General features: G+C 44.9%; 1 protein-coding gene and 1 long non-coding RNA gene across 4 annotated transcripts in view; one reads left to right on the top strand and one right to left on the bottom strand.

Annotated features, from left to right (window-relative positions):
* Arhgap24 (Rho GTPase activating protein 24) overlaps window positions 1–24,189 on the top strand; it is a 383,238-nt gene that overhangs the window by 197,103 nt on the left and 161,946 nt on the right. The window contains exon 1 of one of the 3 annotated variants that reach the window (XM_063273047.1): window positions 22,197–22,737. The exons of the other annotated variants lie outside the window; for them this stretch is intronic. The gene's annotated coding sequence lies outside the window, so the exon portion shown is untranslated. Of the gene's footprint in view, window positions 1–22,196; window positions 22,738–24,189 lie in introns of those variants that run through there. 3 annotated transcript variants of the gene reach the window in all.
* LOC134481821 (uncharacterized) lies at window positions 19,137–21,501 on the bottom strand. The gene is made up of 3 exons (XR_010057665.1): window positions 21,396–21,501; window positions 20,610–20,713; window positions 19,137–20,515 (listed from the first exon to the last, which is right to left on the bottom strand). It is a non-coding gene; the product is annotated as an uncharacterized LOC134481821 (long non-coding RNA).

Below are 24,189 nucleotides of genomic sequence, written 5' to 3'. Positions count from 1 at the left end.
CACGCCTACGGCACTGACCGGCACACCGTTTAGTTGCCGCCAGTTTCTCACACTTGTCAATCAACCTCTCCCCCTTTCCCTCCTCCGACTGCCATAGGATATGGTGAGGAAATGTGTGCCTCTCTGGTCACGTAGCCACAAACCCAAAAACAGAAATCTGGAAACCATTTCTGCCCAGAGACAGACACCACGCTGTTTCTATTATTCAATAAGCAGTCTTTTCTACTCTATCAACCAAGGGTGGAGGGCAAGCCCTTGGCGATCACTGGTCTGAGTTGAGCTCCAGCCATGAAGGGTTACAGCGGAGCCCAGTGGACAAGTCTGCCTTGTTGTGATGTCACTGCCGACCACCTGCACAGCATTCGTTCTGTGGCCCTGGCAAGTGTCACTCTCCGTTCAGAATCACCGCTGAACACATTTCCAGCCATATTTATAGTTTTAAATAAAAAGCCCAGGTGCTTTGTTTTTCTCTCCCTCAGCGCTCATCAGATGGTATGAGATAGCTTTACACGCTGCGTTGTTTCAGACCAGAAGAGCAGGAAGTACGGTGCATGCTTTGGAACGGTGTAGGGGACGCTGTAGAAGTTGGGAAGGCCCGGCTCTGTGAGCACATTGTATCTCTTTTCTGATCATCTGTTTCCTTTTCTACAAAACACGGCTAATAATGCTCATTAAAACCGTTGGGTTTTGTTTCCTTTATACTGCAAGAGAAAAATCAATGTAATACTGCTAATACTTTCCCTGGCAGAAAAGACGTCCCGAATAGATGCAAACGTCCACCATGCATGGTTGCTTTGGCTCAGGGCTGTGGGGATTGGCTACTGAACACAGGAGAATTTCGGGGGGGGGAGGTCTCGGGGTAGTCTCCAGCCAGGAAGAAGGCAGCATCAATTTTCACAGCCCTGATTAAAACAGCCCTTGCTGGAACCAAGCTTTCTCTGCTCATCTGGTTAGCGTGTAATTTAGGAGCTGTTTTTAAACAGATGTAAGAGGATGGAGGGTTCAATGGTAAGATGTCTCCCGACACCTCCTTGTGACTGGTGGAGAAGGGAACAGAAGTGTCTTTGTAATGCCACTGTTACACCTGTTAGAAATCTCATGACAGAATGTAACGTTCACAGTGTCGAATATACCTAGAGGCTTCCTCATGGTAGGACCTTGTTTCAGTAACTGTGGGGTTTGATGGTTTAGGTTTCGTTTGGTTTTTCCGGTCTCTATATAATTTTCACTTCTGAGCATTGTAGACTTGGCATCATTAGAAATGTGACCACTGGGACTGGAGAAATGGCCCAGTGGTTACAGGCACTGGCTGTTCTTTCAGAGTACCTGGTCTGTTTCCAGCAACCACGTGGCTGCTTACAACCATTTGTAACTCCTGTCCCAGGGGACCTGACACCCTCTTCTGACTTCCACAGCCAGCAGACACATACATCATGCACAGACATAAACACAGGCCAAACACCCACACATATAAAATAAAAGTGTTTCAAACATGACTGCTTTGATTAAGGAGGGGATCATATCAATGTACCTCAGGTTCTCAGATAGTGAGGCACACCAAAGTATCCTAAGCCTTCCTGCTCTTCAAAGTACTAGCATTTTTTTCCTCCCAATGCTAGGGCATCATCCTAGCCTTTGAACCGGTGCCTGTCTCTGGGTCCTGTTTGGAAGCCATCAGTTCAGCAGAGCAACCTGTGACCCTTGCACACAATCTTTACGTGCTGGCTGATGAGTGTTCCAGGGCTTGTCAGCTAAGCCGCCTTTGAAAAGAGCAGTGCCCTGCCAACTGGCTTATTTTTAGAGCATCATTCATCCTGTGTAGTGACGGGTTCTCTAGAGATGGGATTATTAAGCAAGCTTTCTCATTAGTACCTCTCACTTAGTTTTAACCTTCAAAAGGTAACGTCCTTCTGAGAGTATGGGCAGAGACATCCCATGCGTCATCCTTACCAGGATAATGCCTGTGGTGTTTCACATTTCCGCCCCTTGCAAGGCACAGCATGAGATAACCCTTGAGAGGCAGCTAGCATCTACGTCAGTCACATGAGCATCCTTTCTTTCTGTAGCATGTTAAACTCCTCTCCGACGAATTTCTTTTACTATTTTATATAGTGAACTGCTCTAACTCTGGAAGCTTCTGGAAGCTCCAGCCAGCCTCCTTGCTGCAGACAATGGTGAACAACTCTGTACTAGGGTACCATTATGAAGCCTCCTTCTCTTGGTGCATCTAGTCACCGTTCTCCTCTCTGCTTCTTTGTGTTCTATCTTTTCCGCTCCCACATTTGAGGGAGAGCTTGTAGTAACTGGCCTTTGAAACTGCTTTTGGTTTTGCTGACCCCTGGAGCACAGTTATCTTTGGAACCCAATGGATTAGAGCTTCTACCTAGCAGTCTGTGCGTCTTTCCTTTCTACTCGGGGATATAGCAGCTGAACGCTAGAGGGCAGCAAGGGGTCAATGGAACAATTCTTGAACTCACTGGCCTTTATAACGTCTGAGAAAAAATATGCTTGACTTTTTCTTAAATCTTACATGGTGCTGCTTCTGTTAAAAATATCACAGTGCCAATAACCTATGCAAATGAATATGTTCGGGTCACATATATTTACATAAAATGCCAAGAATACATCAGAGCTCTATGAAGGAAGTCTGTCAACATGAAAAAATGAACGGATTCAACTTTCTAAAGACAGCCGCTTTGCTGAAGACAGCGAGATTCTCCAGAAGGGACCTCCTCTCCAGAAGGGAACCCTTGTCTCTTTTCTCTGCCAGGAACCAAGCTACCTCTGAATGGATGCTGGAGAAGGAAGCCTGGTGGCTGCAGGCAAGATGAGGAACAGAGCTGAGGTGTGTGCACTAAGTTGGAGTGGCATGGAGGAGTTCACCAGCAGATGTGAATGGAGACTGTATGGGTTTGTCTGCAGGATGAGATCACACCTCCCTGAAGATGTCTGGACAGGAGTGTGAGCCTCCTGGATTGCAGTTTTAGCCTATGAGTGAGAGAGAGCTTCACTTCATTCCAGAGAGTTCCTGGGAGAATGGAAGGAGTCAGATTGAGGGGGGTTTCTTTCTGAGACTTCTGAAAGTGCAGCAGCTCTCCTAGAAGACAGAGTGGAGCAAAGAGGGCTAAAGGCTTGTCTCACCACATGTCCAACCTGTGAGCATCGCAGAGCTCTGAGGCCAGAGTCGGAGGAAGAGAAGGCATTGAGGAAGGGCTGACAAAATGGACCCCTGCAGACACAAAGATACAGCAGTGCTGGCCCCTCTTCCAGAGGACCCAGGTTTGATTCTCAGCATCTACTCGGTGGCACACAACCATCTACAAGTCGAGTTTCTGGGGGATCTAACATCTTCTTCTGGACTCTGTGGGCCTCATGCATACATGAGGCACACAGATTTACACAAACACACAGAAAATACTCGTAATCATAAAGTAATATACATTCTTTTTTAAAAAATGATGTAACCCCCTCCAAAACCCTCTGAAAGTAGATATCGGGATTTCAAAAGCTGCTGCTGTAGTTTGCTGAGACTTGAGAATGAAGCGTGTTTGTTTGTTTGTTTGTTTATGTGGTGGCATAGTTTTTATGCATATACTCTAGGATCATAGGAACTTAACTTATAGCTAACAGAGGAGATCAAATTGTAATGCTCTAATTTCACAATTGAAGGCTCAGGGAAGGTAAACACAAAACACTACTGTGGGAATCGTGCTTTGACTCAGTGTTGCTGGGAAAAACGTTCATCTTCGACTGAGAGTTTTCGTATCATGTGAGCTCTTGCATAAGAATCACATAGAAAGGTCATTCACAAGTAACTCCAAGAAGTTAATAAGGATGAGAGGGAAAGATATAATCAAATGTTATGAGGAGAGACAGGGAAAGTAATGTTTTCCCATAAGAGCCAGGAAAGATTAAATGGAGAAAAATGGCATTTTGACCTGGTTCTCAAACATCATCAGGGTCTTTATAAGAAACTCGGGGAGTAACATTTCAGCAAAAGGAAACACAGTATCAACTGCTAACTCTTCAGCTTGAGATGCTTGACTGCTGGCTGAAACACAGAGAGGTAGCAATGGTTTGGATACAATGTTTCTCCAAGGCCTCCATGGTAAAAGATTGGTCCCTACACTCCGGTGGGCTTCCGATCCTTTTCTGTTTCCTAGGTGACTTGAAGTGAACAACTTCCTCCACTATGGACCTGGCCAGAAGTCCTGGACTGTCAATTAGTCAGACGAGTCCTTTCCTCTGCTCATCTTTGCAGGCACTTAGCTACAGCAATGGGAAGGAGGATTGTGGAGGTGAGGGGCAGGCAGGGAAAGACTTTATGCAGAGTCTAAAGGACTTGGAGGTTCGTGCTGTGGTTTCTGACTGGTGTCTGCTTAGAGCTGCACAATCTGAATTGTGCTTAAGCACAATTTCTGTGTCGGTAGAGCTGAGACTGGCAGGTAAAGGCAAGTTAGGAAGCAGTTACCATTGAGGGAAGGTGAGAATCAGAGAGCGGGACCATGGGCTGTGGAAATGGATTGGGGAAGACAGAAGACAGGTGATGAATAGGCCAGAGGTCAACAGTTAGCATGAAACTTTTATAGCAAGCACTCTGGGTGAGGTGAGGGACAAAGTACTTTCGAGATCCTGACATATTATAACAATGGACTCAGGGTGCCACAGACAAACCACCTCCATGGGAAGGCCCCATAGTCTTGAAAAACAGACAGGCAACTGAAAAAGGTGGGGCCACGTCTGTATGTTATTTCAGATCCCTGAAAACTTGGTTACACATTGCTGGGGGGCAAGGGGTGGCTTCACTTTCTCAAGCTAAAATAAACTTCCTTATTTCTTCTGAAAGAGTTGGATTTACTGACCTACACGATGACACGTTTAATTAAACTGAATTTCTAAATGAAATGTCACAGTGTTTTGCTGATGAGGAAGGCATCTATCTGAACTTAATCAAAAAGAATAACTAACAAAACTTAAACCTTGGATGAACTGAGATGGAGCCAAATTTCTCTGGTTTTGGGTTGCATTCTCTGTAGTCTGCAGTTAAAGCTCACCTCATATGAAGCCGCCTGAGATCTATGAGTTTAGATAAAACATTTGGGAAACACTCTATATGATTAAACTATAAATTTAATTTTATACTCATTATTGGTAAACGTTTCAATGGTATGAAATACCATTCCGTTCCACTGTTATGGAAACAAAATTCCAGATTTCAAAACCAGTATTTTTACATGCATTTTTAATGTGACATTATACATCTCATATAGTGACAGAGATGAGGTTTCATGTTATTACCGTAAACCACTTCCAAACAGGAATAGGACCAAAATCTCTGTGAGACTTACCTCTGGACAAGGCTGGGGGGGTGTTAAATCATCACCATGGCTGCCGTTTGGATGGCAATTGCTATCTTATTTTTTTATTTCTCTTATTTTTCACCGAATACATTAGATTTAAAACTAATGAGTACTTTACTCAAATTGAACCATTTCTGGATTTGTTTTAAACTTATTGACATTAGGAATGGTTGCTATTCTTCATGTACAAAGCATTTGCAGTATTTAAAAAATATAGATTTTACCTAAAAGCCAGAGCTAAAAAAAAAGAAAAGAAAAGGAAGAAAGAAAGAAAGAAAAGAAAAGAAACTAAGTGTTTAGTATCTTTGTTACATTACAAAGAATGCAACGAGAACAGAAAGCCCCGAAGCCAAGAAGGTCAGAGCTTGGAAGAGAGGGGTTCCACCACTCTAGCCCTGTTTACAGACTCCTCCAAGCAGCCCACAGACGGAACAGAGCAACTGTGTCATATATAGACTTTTTCTTCCAATTTAGAGATGCACATATCTGTTGTGTCCCCGTTATTCTCCGACTTACTTCTTGGCTGTCCATTTCCTGTTGGAGGTTAATATTATTCTATACGGCTTATCAATAATTAAAAAAATGCATGAAGACAACGAATAAGAGGACCTCTGCTCTGTCAGGGAGAGGAAAGGCAGAATGAGGAAGGCAGCCTGGTACCTTCGTTAGTGGGCTGCAGATCCCAAACACCGTGGAGACTTGGAGCATCCTCATTTGATTCGCTAGGCTCCCCATGTTCCACTGAAGGTAAAGAAACATACACCCAGCTCTTATCAGTACAGCGAGACACCCTTAGAAAGAGATTCTCCGGGCCTTGAAATGATTTCTCCTTAGCCTCTGCTGGGCTGACACCTTAAGTAGCTGGGAACAGTCTACTCTCCCGGCCTCGTTTCTCCTCAGTCAACCACTTGTATTCACATAAAAGAGGCCTGGCCACCCTGGAGCATGTGGATCTATATTGGATTGGCCCTTCGTTTACGGGAATGAATTCTTCTGTTGGTTTGCTAAGCCGTGAGTTGGGATTGAGAGAACGTGACGGTGAGAGGAAGAAATAAAAAAATGAACCAATGGCAAAAGAACGGAAGTCTCAACGTTGAGTGGAGGCTGGAGCGGAAGTCTCATGAGTCTACTGGAGGCTGGAGCGGAAGTCTCTATAGATGAGTGGAGGCAGGAACGGAAGTCTCAAGAGTCTACTGGAGGCTAGAGCGGAAGTCTCTATAGATGGGTGGAGGCAGGAACGGAAGTTTCAATAGACAAGTGGAGGCTGCCTTGCCTCTCTATTATTTCTGATCACAGATAAAGGTGTACAGTTTGAGGCATATATATATATATATATATATACACACACACACCCTGGGGCAGTCAAGTCAGGGTGAGGGGAATCTTCATTATTAACAACATTTACTATTTCTCAGTGGTGTTAAAAATATGTGATGGACGGTCTCAGTTATAACAACTCTGTGTGTAAAAGGTCACCTCATCTTACCTTGCTCAGTATTCCAGAGTTTAAACCTTCTGGGGCTGGCTATTCTTTTGTTAGACCAGCGCCTGCTTTTTAAGGTGTGTGAAGAGAAAAGGAACATGCGGTCCATAGTAACCCTTGTATTATGGTCAACAAGTGCTATTTTTTTTTTCCAAAGTTCCTGTTTATGTCTCTCAGCCCTTACATTGTCTTTTCAAGCCCAGAGCTAGTTGGCTGGTGGCCATGGCAACGTTTCACAGTTAGTAGAGATAAATACATTCTATTCGCAGACACATTTTTCAAGATCCTGCCTGAGTCCAGCGCTCTATCTGAGGGGTTGGAAGAGAAGACTCTTTAAGAAAATGTGATTGCTCCAAACCACGTTCAAACGCTAAACCATATGCAATAAAATCTTTGGTTTCATTAGGAAGTTTTAGTCCACTTTCATGAAAGAACAGGTGGTATGCTATGTCGTCCAAATGCATTTGATATGGTTTGAGCCTTTGCCTGATATCTTCGGGATATCAGGTAGATAGAGACCAGATCTCAAGCTTTAGGTCTGAGAATGATAAGAACGAATGTGGTCAAGGGAAAGATCCAAGAAAGACAAACACATGGCCTGCTGCCAGCTTCCCACATTTCTATTCTACTCTCTATCAGACCTAGTTACCATACTGCTATCTGCTATTCTTAGTGATGAATAGAACTGTTGCTTCTCAAAGGTGACTGAGATCAGAACCCTATGTACTTTATTTGACTTATTCCTTAGGACAGCTCTATAAGATAGATGTTACCCCCGGTGGTAAAGTGAAGGAAAGATGAAACCAAAATATTAAAACAAGTTTGTCCAAAGTCATAGAGTTCATGGGTGAAGAACTGGATTCCTTGCCTTTGTCCTGTTCCAAGGCCTGAGCTCTGCACCCCAGGCCTGCTTCCTCATTCAGAGCCCCTTCCCCAGGAGACAGGGATGCAGGTTCCTAAGGAACAATGCAGAGAAGCCATCTATGCCTGTGAATAAGAGATGTACTCTGTCACTGTGGAACTGTGACAATCAAGAGGTTCAGATTTCTTTAAGAAAAAAAAAATCCCAGAAATCCTGTATGTCAGGGTCCAAAGCATAGAGCATTTTTGTTTTGTTTGTTTTGAATCATGCTTAAAATTTCATGGCAGAAAGTCTTCACGGAAGCCACTGAATTCCCTGTTAATATTTAAAATAAAAGCATTTTTATGTTCAGTTTTTGCATCTTCCAGACGTTGCATCAATATTTTAAATGCATATGCACTCAAATTATTGCCTTTTTTACAGCAACTATCTACCCAGTAGAATGGTTTGGTGTTCCTGTGGAACACATAAAGTATGCAATGCAGACAGCTGTTCCGATACACCGTGAGCATTCCGCTCCGTTCGCCCAGCCATTGTTTTCTTACATTATGCAAAAAGCTGAATGCGGGAAACCAGACTGGTCTCCCATTTGATAGTATCTGTGGGAATGATTAACTAGGGTACCCGGAGCACCTGCATAGACTGCTGTTGCTTGGATTTTCCAGGTGATAAAACTTGTTGGCTTGGCATCTTAGAGAGAAGACATTAGATCCACTTGATTGCCATGAGCATAGCCACAGCCCCTTAGGCAGGGCACAGGTAGAGCTGTGTCTGAGAGCAGGCCTATGCGACAGGCCCTGGATGAGCCACAGTGGGAGGAGCATAGAGGATCTGGTGCTCTCAAGGGAGAAGAAGCATCCAGATTATCCACTCCCTTGCCTCGTGTCCCGCGGACTAGTTTCTTTCCTTGTTGGAGGTCAAGCACTTTTCAAATACTTCTCTCTTACCCTTCTGAAATATTGTTGGTGGTACTGAAATGGCCTTTAAGTGGTGTACTTTATTAAAGTGCTATCTAAAAAAACTATCAATTTAGACCTTCTTGCCAGACTTAAGACATTTTTCCATATCTAGCACATTTACCAAATGTAAACATAGCAACAAGTGGGCCTGGTATTTATAATAACATTTCCCCTGTGACTGAGAGAAGCAGCCATCCGAATTGTCCATATGAGTATACACATCATACTGTATCTGGTTTTTACTCCAGTAAGTTTGAAGAATTGTGATGACAGACTCACAAATTAAACAGAAATGACAGGATTCGGCATTTTCTGTCTCCCCAAGAAATTTACTACCTCTACTGCCAACCGTTGCTTTTCTCGCCATGAAGAAATGTCCTGGTCAGATGCTCACTTCTTCACCTGTCTCCTTCTTGCTGTAGTTTGAATTCACTTCACGAGGAGATTCTGAAGGAATCCACCATTCCTTGTCCTACGTGTCAGGGCTGGGGACGCACACGTCAGCTTTTCTCTGGCAGTCAGTGCGACGGGAGAGGGTGGACAGTGACAGTCAGTGGCCCAAGCTATAAGGGAGCGACGGTGTGGTCGCAGTGTGACTGTGACCTCTGCCGTCTTTGTAGGGAAAACCCCCGTTGATGTCATTAAGTAGATGAAACGCTGGCTCGGTGCAGCTCTTTCAGCCGTGGAGCCCATCGCTGATTGAGAAGCAAGATCTGAGGGTTTCCTTTTTAGGACAAAGCTGTCTACAGAAATGAGGAGGAGGTGCCCCCCTTCCCCAGCCTTTGCAGAACCTTACAGAAATCAGTGAGCACTGAGGAGAAATCAAGGATACTTTCTTACTTTTCTCTCTCTCTCTCTCTCTCTCTCTCTCTCTCTCTCTCTCTCTCTCTCAACAATGACTCTCTAGGAAGTAAAACACCCGTGAGTGAGTCCTCTCAGGGAGCACCCATGAGTGAGTGGTCACAGGGTGCAGGCATTTGACACCAGCCATTCTCATTTGACAGGGAGGATTTCTCCAGCTCTAGTTGTCTTTTTGAAAGTGCAGTTCCATCCCTGATTCTGGGAACAGAACCCAGGCCTTGTGCTGGCTGGACAAACCGTCTACCCCTGAGAAAAATCCCCAGCCCCTCGCTTATAATCCTCAAAGATCTCTTATTATCTAGATCCTCATTGATTTTCCCACCCACGCTACATCAGCCTCTGTGTGTTTAAACCAACCAGGTCATGTGATGCTTTCGCCTCTTTTTGTCCATTCCTTAAAGTCTACAGGGTAGCTGGAATTTCTGGCCAAGAAAACATTCCTGTGCATTTTAGCAAAGAGTCCCATACAGTGTAAAAAATGATCTCAACAAAGACAGTGTGAGCAGCCAGAGAAGGAAAACGGGGTCTGTTCTTTGCTGGGTAGAGTCCCACAAAAGATCTAGAATGTGAAAAAAATGGAGTGAGACATCCCTCCCTTCCTCCCTCTCTCTCTCCCTCCATCCTCTCTCTCTCTCTCTCTCTCTCTCTCCCTCTCTCTCTCTTTCTTCTTCCTCTTCTTCCTCTTCTTCCTCTTCTTCTTCCTCTTCTTCCTCTTCCTCTTCCTCTTCCTCTTCCTCTTCCTCTTCCTCTTCTTCTTCTTCTTCTTCTCCTTCTCCTTCTCCTTCTCCTTCTCCTTCTCCTTCTCCTTCTCCTTCTTCCTCTTCCTCTTCCTCTTCCTCTTCCCCCCCCCTCTAAATTTCTTTCTTAATTTTATCTGCACCAGTATCTTGCCTGAATGCATGTCTGTTACCTGGAGCTGGAGTCACAGACAGTTGGAAACTGCATGTGGATGCTGGGTTTTCAAGCTGGTTCCTCTGGAAGAGCAGCCAGTGCTCTCTAGCCCAAGAAGTTGTATCATGTTTCAGAAACATATTTTATAGCAGTGAATCTTTTCTACCAGATGTTGACATGTTCAGTGTGACGCCAGACACAGTAACAGTTACAGAATCGTGATGTTCTGGGATCAAGTTGTCTTCTGTCCTTGTTTAGTAAAGGATTTTGTGGTAAGGGATCTGGGGACCCCAGAATACAGTTATATGCCAGAGACTGCCGGTAAAATTTGTTTTTGACTTTGTGCTTTGAAATGATTATTCGGAGGGAAATTGCCCTAAACTTGAAACTACTGACTGACATCCCCAGTGTAGAGCCGAAGAAGTGTGCCAACCCCAAAAGACTTATCCTTGCTCTGAATAACCTAAACAGCGTTCTCCTAAGGTGAGAGGATGTCATCAGCATTTAGCCTCAGCGGCCCAGGAAAAGCAGACAGCGTAAGTGACCCTGCCATGGGGACTGTGCGTAAAGAAGAGGTGAACCAGCTTGGCAGTTTGCAAACATCCTGCAGCCAGAAATGCACCCTCAAAATGTGGGACAGCTAAAGCAAAGGAAGAAAGACGAGAACATGGGTATAGAGAGCCCAGTGTGGCACAGAGAAGGTGACAAAGGAACATGGTGTAGAGAGGGCCAACACATGAGCATGGTACAGAGAAGGCCCATCGATAAACACTGGGGGAACAGGATAGAAATCTGAATCACCCAGCAGGCACCCAGAGCTGCTCATTAGGAAGGAACAAAGGGAATGTGAGTTTAAACCCTTGAGCTCCAGGCCAGGAAGGCGCAACCGCAGAAATACATGCTTCCTAACCCAGGAAGGGGAACACAGACCCCAGACCTTCATACAAGCTGAAAGGGAAATGAGAATCAGGAAGATGAGGCAACCGAAGTTACGATCACTGGCCTACATGGAGAGAACCCTGCAGAGTCCACGAGTCAGGCTGAAATAAAGCAAGTTACCGTCTATTAATCCCCTGTGCTGCAAATTCAGCAAAGGTTGTGGCACTAATGGTTATGTAATGGTTACATGTATATGCATGCATGTACGCATGCATGTTACACGTATAACAAATGACCGTTGTCAATTGAAATGGACACTAGATTGGTAGAGTCTAGTGTGTGAAAAAGGAGGGGGTTATCTTCAAGTCAGACTTTTACTACTTATCTGTGGGAAAAATACACTCCACCTGTTCAACAGACATAAGTGTGCATAAAACTTGATGGTTCAAAGGTTCAAATAAGTCACTCTTGAACATCTGATTTCTAAAAATTGATATAAGAGGAGGTAACTCACTTGTAGTGGCTGGTGGCTGGTGGCCTCTCCCATATAGGTAACATGATCTCATCCTGTGATCCGTTCAGTCTTTCAAATCAGTAAATATTTTTTTCATGTTTAAGATTTTTATTTTATTTATCTATTTTCTTACTTTTTTTTTACAGTCCAGTCATTACCCACTTCTAGGTCTACCCTCCCGTGGTTCCTCACCCCATTTTTCCTTTGCCCTATCTCCAAGAGGATGTCCCCACCCTCTCCAGACCTCCCCACTCCCTGGGTCCTCAAGTCTCTCAAGGGTTAGGCACATCTTCTCCCACTGAGGCCAGACCACCAGTCCTCTGCTGTATATGTGTCAGGGGGCCTCAGACCAGCTAGGGTATATTCTTCTGGTTGGTGACTCAGTGTGTGAGAGATCTCAAGGGTCTGGGTTAGTTGAGACCGCTGGTCTTCCTAAGGAGTCACCCTTCTCTAGCCCTGATTTTTCTTGGCCACCTGATAATTTGTATAATCGAGTTCAATGGGTTAAAAGAGCAGAGTGATTGTGTTGAAAGAAAACTTGTCTGGATGTTTGCTGACCTTCAAAGGTCGTAAGTTGAACCATTTTCCAAAATTTGGGAGCTAAAGAAGAGAATTTTTTTTCCCAAAAGACTCCAATTCTGGTTATGCCTATGAGTGTTAAGTGTGGGCAACCCTGGAATGAGATTGGTGGAGATTAAGAAGACAGATGACAGACACGTGGCCAGGCCCCACTTTGTTGACAGAGGCTAATCTTTGAGGATAACATTGGCAGGGCGAGAGAGGAAGCAGCTTTTACGTTACATAGTGATATACGTCTATATATTACTTCTCTGGTGAAGAGGAACCAAAATAATACTGGGCAAACGTGCAGCTTGCCAGCAGCTGTGTGTGCTGAGGGACGGCCCCGTGCTGGGCAGCTTATTTTGACCGCTCTGAGCCGTGCTGGTGCAGACTTGTCAGCGAACTTATCAAAGATGGAAGGATGGAAGTCCTCCATAGGGGCCTCCTTGTTCCTCTCTTGGAAATGTACAGTCGGTCCTTTATTATGAAAAATTAAAATTGAGGAGGAGGAGACTTTACCGTGCTGCAGAAAATATTTTCTCCTGCAGGAACTCAGCAAAGCCTCCTTGACGCATTTGGGGATTTCACATAAACTTAATACTAAAGAATTATTAAGCTCAATAAAGTTTGGCGTTTTATATCTGATGTTTTGTCCCCTAAGAACTTCTAATAGACATATTTTACACTAAAAAGATGAAATGCCTCCCTATTCACTGATGTTTATAGTCCTGGGAGCCTCAAAAATCATCCTTACTGTTGCCGTCAGAGCGGTTCTGTCAATAACTGGCTGGTTCTAATTTCTTTGTGATACAGCCAGTGTGCTCTCCAAGTACGAATGAACCTCAAGCAAATTTAAAACGTGTGGGAGGTAATTATTTCGGAGAATCGTCGGATTTCGCATCCGGGAGAACCTTCAGAGTAATCTTATTAAATCCCTGCATTTTATGCAAGCAGAACTAAGCCCTGTGAAGTGCAGTGTTCTATCCAAGGTCATGCTTCTAGCTGCTGACTTAACTAAGGCTGGAAACCTAATTAAGTTTGGCTGACATGCTTTCTTTAGCTGGGAGGGCTAGTAAACACTTCATGCTTGCCCATCCTCCCCTTGTTCAGCCCGGTGAGGGAAGCTTGTTCTCGCCTTAAGACTGGAATCCGGAGGGTAACAGAAAAAAACAGTGCTGGCATTTCAATCAATGTGGATTTTTAATTTTGACTCTCTGGCGGGTAACACATTGGGAAAGGTAAGCCTGTGCTTGTGTTAGATAAAATACTTCGAGGGACCCCATCTGCAATCACGGTCTTCATATCTTATAGCCCAAGTATTTATTCAAATATATTATTTTATGAGGCAGTAGACACTTTAAGTCTTCGTATTAGGGTTCCTCAGAGGAACCAGTAGGAGGTGCATAGACCCACAGACCCATTTAAAGACATTTATTTTAAAGAATGGTCCACCCAAGTTTGGAAACTGAGTCCCCATGACTCGCTGCCTACACACTGGAAGCTCAGGGAAGAGGGTTGCAAAGTGCAAGCTCAAACCTCAAGCCCTAGAAACAGGAAGCTGGCACATGTCCTGGTGTGAGTCCAGAGCCTGAGAGCTAGAAACAGTAGTGTGTGAGAACAGAAGATGAATGTCCCAGCACAGAGAGGGCGGGCAAGGTCAGTACCCACTGCAGTGGAGACAAATAGCTCATCCTCAGCCATCACACGACCAATACTTGCTGAAATTTTGTCACAGGCACTCCCAGAAATAACCTGTCGCAGCCATGGGGGGTTTTGCTTGGTCTGGTCATGTTGACAGATAAAGCTATGAATCCCAACCTATTATCTGGGACTCTAATGTAAGGAAGAAGCATCATCGTTCTTAAATGAAGTTCGTTATGACAATAAGATAATGAAGCACTGGCTCTGGCTGCTGTGGCCTTTGCTAAAGACTTGTGAGCAACTTGTCTTGCTTTTTAAGCCAATTACTCTAAATCCTATGACCTCATGATGATGAAGATGATGGTGGTGGTGGTGGTGGTGATAATGATGGTGGTGGTGGTGGTGATGGTGTTGATGGTGATGATGATGATGGTAGTGGTGGTGGTGGTGGTGGTGGTGGTGGTGGTGGTGGTGGTGGTGGTGATAATGATGGTGGTGGTGGTGGTGATGGTGTTGATGGTGGTGGTGGTGGTGATGGTGTTGATGGTGATGATGATGATGGTAGTGGTGGTGGTGAGAAGGATACAGTGGTAGGAATTGAACTCAGGCTCTTATGTCTGGTGGGTGGTTAAGCACTCTACCACTGAGCCACATCCTAAGCCCACATCCACATTATTGTTACTGGCAGCTGAAGGTCAGCTTTCTGGTCGACCTCCTAAATAGACACTCGCCCATCACAGCCCTTGGCTTTTATTTGGATCCCACTGTAATCAACAACGGACCCTCTTTTTATGTTCCCTGAGTGTTGGTCTGGACAGTATATCCTATCACACCCATGGTGGGCTTAAAACTGGAGGAGGAATGCGCCTATTCGCCTTTAAGAATAAATTCAGTGTTTTCTCCTGTGCAGCCATAGCTGCCCCCTCCTATTTTCAAGGTCTGAGATTTTTACCTCTGCCATCCCCGATTCATGGAAACGGAATTATCCTTCAAACTCCATACAACTCAAAACCATATCTGACTTGACTGAACTAGGCTGCCTGCCCAGGCCACGTTCACTCCGCTCCCATCGCTGCCCTTCCTGCTCGAGCGCGTGGCGAAGGCCTCCGGGCTCACAAGATAATTAGATTACCAGGATGAACGCAAGGAAGGATTAGTGCTTTGCAGGGCAGATAAACACGGCGTTGGGGCACAGGAACTGCAAGTGCGGTTGTTTGTGCGTTGAGCCCCTGCCTGAACAAGGTCGCGCTGTAGACGCCTGATCAGCTCTGCCTGGGGGACCGTAGGGCTTCGGCAAGTTACACTCGGAATAATAACGACTGGTCTGAGTTTGGGAAAATGTTCAAAATTGATGTCAGAGAGACAGGCGGTTGAATGTCAAGAATAAGACCTTTTAAAAACCATTTCACCTTCTGAGATATAATGGCATCGTTTCCCCCTCCCCTTGACTCCCTCTTGTTCTTTTTCAAACTCACAGCCTCTTTTTGCTTCGTTGTTGTTGTGGTGGTGGTGGTGGTGGTAGTGGTGGTGGTGGTGGTGGTGGTGTACATGTGAATCTATATCTCTATGTATATAGTGTGTATGTATGGGACACATATGTATTACAGTCAGGTGAATGTAAGTTCAGAGTCTGTTTTCCCCCCTTTTCCAGCTGTTTGCCTGTCTTCCTTTCTGCGCATTGAGACAACGTGTGAAAAATGTCTCCTATGTAGTAAGGATTTACTAAATACCACCTTCATCTCATTCAGTATTATTCAGTAAGGAACCACAGGGGCTTTGGGATGTGTTTGTCTTCCTAGCACCTTTCTATCTGAGGGACATTCAAACTGTCTTTCTAGACTTTCACCTGTTACTCTGTCTCTCCTGCCTAGCTTCAGATTATCTAAGTTTCCTACTCGGAGCAGAGATGATGTCCTAGCTTGCCTCTTAAATTTCCACCTCCTGAATTATTTGCCATTCAGCGTTTAAAAAATCATTGCCTCTGATGAAAATCCTCTAATGGCTTAAAAGCAGAATTAGACCACTGCTGACTTTGGGGGCCTGGGGTAGCTGGGATTTGGGGAGTTGCTGAAGCTCGTGCTTGGCATTCACAGCACCCTGGACTTAATCCCAGCACAGCACATCTGTAATCTCAGCCCTTGCCAGGTAGAGTCATAAGTGTCTCTGAGCTACTTTGAGGCTAGCCTGGCCTACATGAGCCTCTGTCAAATAAATAAATAAATAGTAAAATAAATATACAGTAAGGTTTAAAAAAGTTTTTTGCCCATTTTCTCTGTTGTGTGCTTTACTGCATCGTTTATGCCATACTTCAGCTTCTGGAACTACTTATAGTGACCCAAGAGTGTCCCAACCCTGCCTGGAATATTAATCCTCTCCTACACTCAGAGCACACTTTCAATTCATCCCTCACAGAAGCCTTCTCTGGCTGCTTCCTATCTTGTTTGCTTCCTACCACGTCCATGTCCCCTTTAACACTGGTTCTTTCCCTGTCAGTCTATAAACTGTTCTCATCTCTAAAGTTATAGCAGGAACTCTGAGTGCACACACACTCACATTCACGCATGCATACACACTCACTCACATACACATGTACACACTCACATACATGTACTCACGAACTCACATAAATGTATACACACATGCGTACACATACACCCTCACACATGTATAGGTGTGTACACACACACACTTGTACACACTCACAAACTTGCACACACTCAAATATGCATATACACATACTCACATACACATGTGAGCACTCATATACATGCACTCACAAACTCACACAAATGCATACACACATGTACACACATACACACTCACACATGTATATGTAAGTATACGCCCACACACTTGCACACACTCACACATGCACACTCTCTCACACTCATGGACATGCATGCACACCTGTACACACACACACATACATGTTCATACACACTCACACACATGCATACATGCACACTCGCATGCTTAGATGCAGACATACACTCATAGACACACATGCTCACACACAAACATACCGACACACCACTCACACACATGCACACACATGTTCACACACATATACACCTCACACACACACAGGCACACACATAGGCACACGCAGGGAACCTTTTACAGGCTCCTTAAATTTGAGATCAGTGTATCCCAGGAAAGAAAGGAGGAACGTGCACAGTCATCTAAACAGAGAAAAATATTAGTTATGAAATATGAAAGAAAAATTAACTTCAAAATCTACTCAAGCATTTATTCAAGTAGATAATAAATGCATTTTGAGTCACTGAACAAATAAATGCCATTTATAAACTTATAGTAATACACAGTAAATATCACACTAAAAGGACACACGATGCTTTTATACAGTAAATGAAGGTATTTTCCTGAGTAGCATCGGATGTAAGGGAAGCCACTTCCTCTCCCTGGGGCCTCTGTGAAGAGGCTCGGCACATGAGGAAAGTAATTTTCCCCGCACAGAGTCATCCACAAGCACCTTCCTCACAGGACTAGGTCCAGGTGCTCTGAACCAGTGACATCATCCCACAACCAACCCGAGACCCAGGGCCCAGAGGAGCTGACTCACTACAAGAGGTAATTAGGAAGCTGTGGGACAGGAGACTGGAAAGGAAACGTAATTTACAGCTCACCAGAAAGCTTGGAGTCCATGTGGATCCAAGTTGAGATGGGAGATTAAATGACCGGTGAGCTCACTGCTCCATCTCCTCCCTCTTCGCTTAGAACACAGATGGCTCAAGGGCAAGGACTTTGCTTTTGCTCCTGAAGCGTCGCCAGGTAACAGCAGCACATGGAAACCACCTGGACAGGAGGTTAGGGAAGGCTTGTAGAGTTTAGAGAGAGGGTGACTTTCTAGAGCCCCGTGGGACTCTGCTTTTGCCTCCCATGATTCCTCAGCCATAGAGGATGTACAGGGAGTCTTTTGTAGAAGTGGATTACCCCAGACTTCATGTACTTGGGTGTCTGCTATTGGGAGAGTAGGATCCCAGGATCCCAGGAAAGTAATGTTACTAACGAACTAAAGGAACACTTTCCAAATGTCTGATTTACATTACACTGTTCTCAACCCTGGCAGTGTGGCTTTTAAAACAGTCCTGATCTTACTTGTCTATCCCAACACAGTTCTGAACTCATTTCTGAAAAGCAGTAGACCCCAAATGAAGGAGTGTGTTCAGAAAGCACAAAAGATCCTTTCTGAGAGTGGCAACGCCATGAAACGGAAGGTAAGCTATACAAACAGGAAAAGGAGCTTCCACATAGGAGGAGGATGTTAGCTGCAGCAGCCATTTTCTCACTGAGGAGGTCATGTACAAGATGAATCCTGACCTGTGTAAAGGTCTGGGAAACATGAGGAAGGGAAATGGAGCAGAAGGCTGAGAATTCAGATGCTATATTGCACAGGACACATTGATAATTGAGGACACATGACGGGCTTGGAAACACTGAAGGAATGAAACAGAGACACCGTGGGCAGCGTGAGATGAGAGAGTGACAGAAACACTGGAAGGACTGAGGCAGAGGAAGGTGGATGGCCAGGGAGCAGGGAAGGGAAAGATTAGAAACCACTGGTTGTTACAGAGGGGCAGTGAGTCCTCTGAGGTGATAGGATGGATGATGAAGGGCATGAAGGAAAAGAGAAAGCTTCATGTGACTTCATCAGAGGAGGCAGAGGCTTGAGATGCTCTATGCCTGTCTAAGATGTGAGGAGCCCCATGGACGAGATCTCCCCAAGTCTAGAGCGGTGTGACCTAGGAGCTGTTGCTCTGAGGCCAACATCTTTGGCATCAGCTGAGAGCTCTGCAGCCCAAAGCACACACTTCCTTATAGTGTCCCCGTAAACCCAATGGCTGAGGGATAAAGAGTCGATGAGTTCTCACTGCTCCCCCTGTGTGCACACAGCCTGCCCCAAGGCTCATCTCTGCAGCCAGACCCTGACAGAGTCAGCACCATGTGTCTAGACTTCAAAGAGCAGGAACTCTTCCAGTATAGTCCGGAGTAACTCAGAGAGCTAATATAGAGGCACAAAAATGTTTTCGAAAGCAGTGGAGCTGTTTCAGAGAGCGTGGAATTTATACATGGACAGCCCGTGTTCCCTTCCCGTGCGATAAGTGGAAAAGAGACTTGAAGGCCAATTTCTTCTTGCTTTTTCTGGTCACCAAAAATTAGTCCTTCTTGCTTTAATCTGCTTGAAGAGCTATTGGCTCTTGGATTTGGTGTTATCTCCTATTACACCATCCCTGGCTCAGCTTACTCCAGCTCTAAATGGCTTGCTGTGCAAGCCTCCCTCCACAGTTCCTTCCTTTCCTGTGTGAAACACCTTACCCACTTGGTCTCACTCCACCCAGGTCTAAATGTCACCTCATGGTCTACTTCCCTCCCAAAGTTTGACTCCTCTCTCCTTCAACTGCCTCCATCAGACATAGGGTAGCTATCAACATGACAACAAAGTTTGGGAAAGACAGACCAAAGAAGGAATATCCTCAGTAAATGCAATTAGTATATATTAGTGTGGGGGGAGGGGCACACACATGCTTGCATACTTCTGTGTGTTGAACGAACGCTCCTTCCTTGGCCTGTAAATCATGTGGTAATGTCTTTGGAACTTACCTCTGCGTAGCATTTAATTAGACATAATCGGGAAGTATGAAAGGAGAATGGAATTCTCCCCACTGCATATTTTTCCAAGATTTCTTTCTCAAGACTCATGGTTTAAATCTCATGGTTCTTATTTTTTCAAGGATGGAGAATTGCTAGCCTAGCCCTTCATTTCTCTCCCTGAAAAATGTGTTCCTAAAATTGTAATCACCACTGAAGCCTTACGCTTTTATAATTATCGCTCACACAGACACCATTTTCTGTGTCCAATGGTGGACACAGAAATCTAACACAACAGCAGGTGACTTGAAAGTAAACGGGAATCATAAAAACCAAAGAGTGGCTTTCAGAGTTTAGGAATGAGTAGCAGTTGCCAAGCTGTTCGCATAGACCGGCAACCCCCATGCTCGGGAAGAAGGGGCAGGGGTCTGCTCTGCTCTAAGTGTGTGGGCAAAGTGACCCAGGGAACAAGTCCCGTGTGTGTGTGTGTGTGTGTGTGTGTGTGTGTGTGTGTGTGTGTGTGAGAGAGAGAGAGAGAGAGAGAGAGAGAGAGAGAGAGAACCAATTTCAAGATGGCCCCTGAGTTACCTGAGCATTGACTTGTCTCTCTTTCTGTTTGTTAGTTTCTTGAGATGGTTCCATTATCTTCAAATTCATGATCCTCCTGCCTCTGCTTCCCCGGTGCTGGGGGTATAGACAAGAACCACCACCATGCTTGAATTTCAGGATGCCAGGTAGACGTTGCTGTTGTGTTTCGGGACAAAATCAGGTGGAAAAGTAGTGATGACCAGGCTGATTTCAGTGGGGCCCCTTTCGTGTTCTGGCTCATCTCAGAAAGGCCGGGGGTTGTTGGGCTTTTGTGCAACTCAGCATGACCGTGTAAAGGGACCTCACCTGTAGTATATATAAATGTGAATGTAAAGATTGGTATAGAAAATTGATCTCCTGATCCATACAAACCCTTTCGTTTTAACTGAAAATTACTCACGTTTGAGAGAAGCACCTTGTCTGTCAGTGGTTCTCTATTCTACATGGAAAGGGTGTGGTGGCTTCACGATATCCAATAAATATTCATCCAACACATTTTAACGGCTAGAGTAGCGAGAGTAAAATGACTGTAAGAATATTACGCTTTGAATTTGAGGGAAATGGCTTCTTTGTATATTACTAGCAAATGTTACATGCAAGACTCCTAATATAATCATTACATTAATTATCTGTGTGTCGTTTAACAAAACTAATGGATCTGGGAAAGATGTCACCCCCTTATGTTACAGCAGTCAGGAGCCGAGTCAAGAGACTTGCCATGACTTTGGTCTACACAGCAAAGCCCTGTGTCGACAAAAAAAACAAAAAACAAACAAACAAAAAAAAAACAAAAGACCAGGTCTGGGGTGTAGCTTAGTCAGAGAGTATTTGCTGAGCATGTGTGATATCCTGGGATTGCACCCCAGCATCCCACATACAAAGTCACAGGGATGATGACCATGAAGAAACGTGAGGCTGGAGGCCTGTTATCACGCCAGCGTGGACGCTCAAATCTGAGCACCTAGAGCCCTTACAGAAGTCTGGCCCTTGAACACCTATCTGTGATCCCAGAACTTCAGGGAGCAAAGAAATACCAATCCACAGAGCTCATTGGTCAGACAGCCTAGCCAATCAGTGAGCTTCCAGTTCAGTGAGATACAAGGACTTAAAGTGACAAGCAGAAGTGTGGATGATCAATAAAGAAAAACACCAGACCTCAACGTCCGGCTTCTGAGTTTATGCTTACCCCAGGGTACACACGGCATGTACTGCACACCCGAATCACAAATGATCACACAAATGTGCGTGTATGGTGAAAAATGTCTGGGCAAACTGCAGGTTGAAGAGTCAGCCTGTTGGGGTGGGACAAGAGCTCCATGAGTAAGGTCCTTGCTTTGTAAACAGGAGGGCGTATTCCCCATCTCCAGAAGCCATGCTTTTGAAGGCCTGGCATTGTGCTTCGAGCCTGTAATCCCAGCATTAGGGAGGCAAAGATGAATTCATCTCTGGAATTCACCGGTTCATTCCAGAAAGTCAGATGCCGTCTCAAGAAACAGCTGAGAAATGCCACCACTTTGCCCTCTGCCCTCCACAAGCCACCTTGCGCACACTTACAGACACGAACACACGTAGAACCTACACGAAGAGTCGAGACGTTTCTAGTTCTGGAGCTATACGAACTTTATCTCTCTGCTGCTGCCGCTGCTGGGTAGAAGGATCGCAGATGAAATCTAACCCCTTCCTTTGAGGATCCCTTCCTGGAGTGGACTCTGTAGGGAAGACTTACAGATCATAAAACTTCCTTGGAAAAACACAATTCTCTAGGTAAACAAAAGAGAGCAGAAATTGAGAGGGGGGGACTTTCAGCATTGAGGGCTTAGAAGCTAAGGGAGATGCTGTCTCTGAGACGGAAGGCTCTCACATCCTAATTGTCTTCTCACGCCAATGCCTTTAAAGGCGTGGTCTCTAATGATGCAGAGGAAAATGAGATCATTTCTTCACAGGTGCCCAGAGCTGTGTGATCGCTGAACTGGTAGTTTTGAAACCTTACTTATTAGTGGAGCTACGGACAACGGAGCTGCCAGACTGCAGCGTTCAATCCAAACTTTTCTTCTTTCTCGGGACTTCCCTTTCTTTCCTTATTAGCAGAACGAGAAAGCACTGGGCTTCAGGGTCCTGGTGAGCTACAGTTCATTCATCCTCTTTGTGCTCTCCTGTTTTTTTAAATGCTCAAATACTACATTATTTAAGGTATATTTCCTTACAGAAGTCTCCCCCCCCCCCCTCACCCTCCCCTTCGTTCCTCTGTCTCTTTCTTCAATATATGGGATGGGAGGATACTGACTAAGTCTGAGGGGGAAGGAGGAGGAAGAAAATCAGCTACAGGAAGAGTTTATAGCTCTGACTATAAGAAAACTTAAATATAGCTACCAGTGCTCTGAAAGGAATGGTTTGTGTCCAAACAATATTTTCCAGACGAGCTCTGTACTTTCTTGCCAACAGAATTAACTTTAAAGCGAAGGCAGTAGACAGTTAAAGGAGCCGACTCTGGGACCAGCTGTGTGTAGACCAGACCAGTTACTTATAAGGTACTGTTTTTCTTCATTGAAATCTTGAGGGTCCGTTTGTTTCGGGTACAAGTGTTGTGTGAGCATTTGATCTTCATTTCTCCTTTGACTTTATCTCCTTTCTTGGGGGGGGGGGGATGGCCATTGCTAACAGTCTGAGTTTCCATGTACTGTTTTGTGGATGTTGATTGTTGAAGCTGCCGGGATTGTTTTGTTTTTCTGGAGCCAAACGATCTTTGCTAATGTATCCAAAAGTGTTCCTCAGCCTTGTCCTTTTCCAGTGGGATCATGCCTGATGATCTTTGGCTTTCCTTGTATGTGTTGGATAGGTGGCATATGCCGACTTCCTTAACTGAGGGGGAGGGGCTAAGACATCGTCAACGCCAACTATAGATCAATACAGAGCCCCTCCCAGAAGGAGAGGGGGAGGTGGCATGTCCGGACATTCACTTAGGCTCGGAGCTTAGAAGGTTTAATCTGAAAAGCAGACTTACAAATTAGGGGTTTAACCACTAGTTTGCATCTTTAATTAACTGGTAATTTTAACTCTTCCTCCTCTTTGCTGCCATTTCTTTATACAAATCCCAGCGAGTCTGTTAATTCACTTGAAGTAATTTCGCTCAGTTGCTAGAGTGCCTGCCTACCACGCATGATCCCTGCATAAGCTGCAGAAATTGGGTGTTGGGGTGAAAGGCTGTATTCCTGGCTCTCTGCCAGGGGCAGCAGAGGGACCAGAAGTTCAGGGTTGCACATACATAGGAAGTGTGAACTCAGTGGATCTCAGAAAGGATGGTGGGAGCCTCTGTCATGTGAAGTGCTACTGTGACCCCTGAGGCTGGGAGGCCTGGCCAGCCAACTACAAATATCTGCTGCAGTCTAGAGACAGGAAATGGAGACGTGGGCTTCTGAGAATTGAAATTTCAAAACTGCCATATGCTTCTGAAAGGCCCAGCCATTGGTAGATACTTCCCTGTCTGAAATCCTCTGTGTGTCTCTCTGGAGGAAACTAAAAAAAACTTATGTTTTTATGTTTTCCAGATCACTAAGCATTAGCATGTACTCACATGCTAATGAGCATACATGTACACACATGACCACACTTTTCAGTAATGTAGTGATACTTTGTGCAGTGTGATGCTGTGTGCAGTGTGATGCTGTGTGCAGTGTGATGCTGTGTGCAGTGTGATGCTGTGTGCAGTGTGATGCTGTGTGCAGTGTGATGCTGTGTGCAGGGTGATGCCCTGTGCAGTGCAATGCCATGGGCAGTGTGATGCTCTATGTGATGTGATGCTCACACTGTGTGTGAAGATTTTATTTCTCTTCAAAGTTCACATGATCGCCACACCTTTTAAATTCCTTTTTTACTGTTATTCGATTTTTCTTTCTATCTTCATTCCCCATCCAGCTGCACATCTCTACCAGCTTCCTTCGACTTCAACCATCCTTTCAAAATAATTAGTTATTGGTTAATGC

This window comes from Rattus norvegicus, chromosome 14, assembly GCF_036323735.1.
Source record: "Rattus norvegicus strain BN/NHsdMcwi chromosome 14, GRCr8, whole genome shotgun sequence".
Lineage (NCBI taxonomy): Eukaryota > Metazoa > Chordata > Mammalia > Rodentia > Muridae > Rattus > Rattus norvegicus.
Note: the sequence above shows the minus strand (reverse complement) of the source record. Positions and strands in the feature narration are given on the sequence as shown.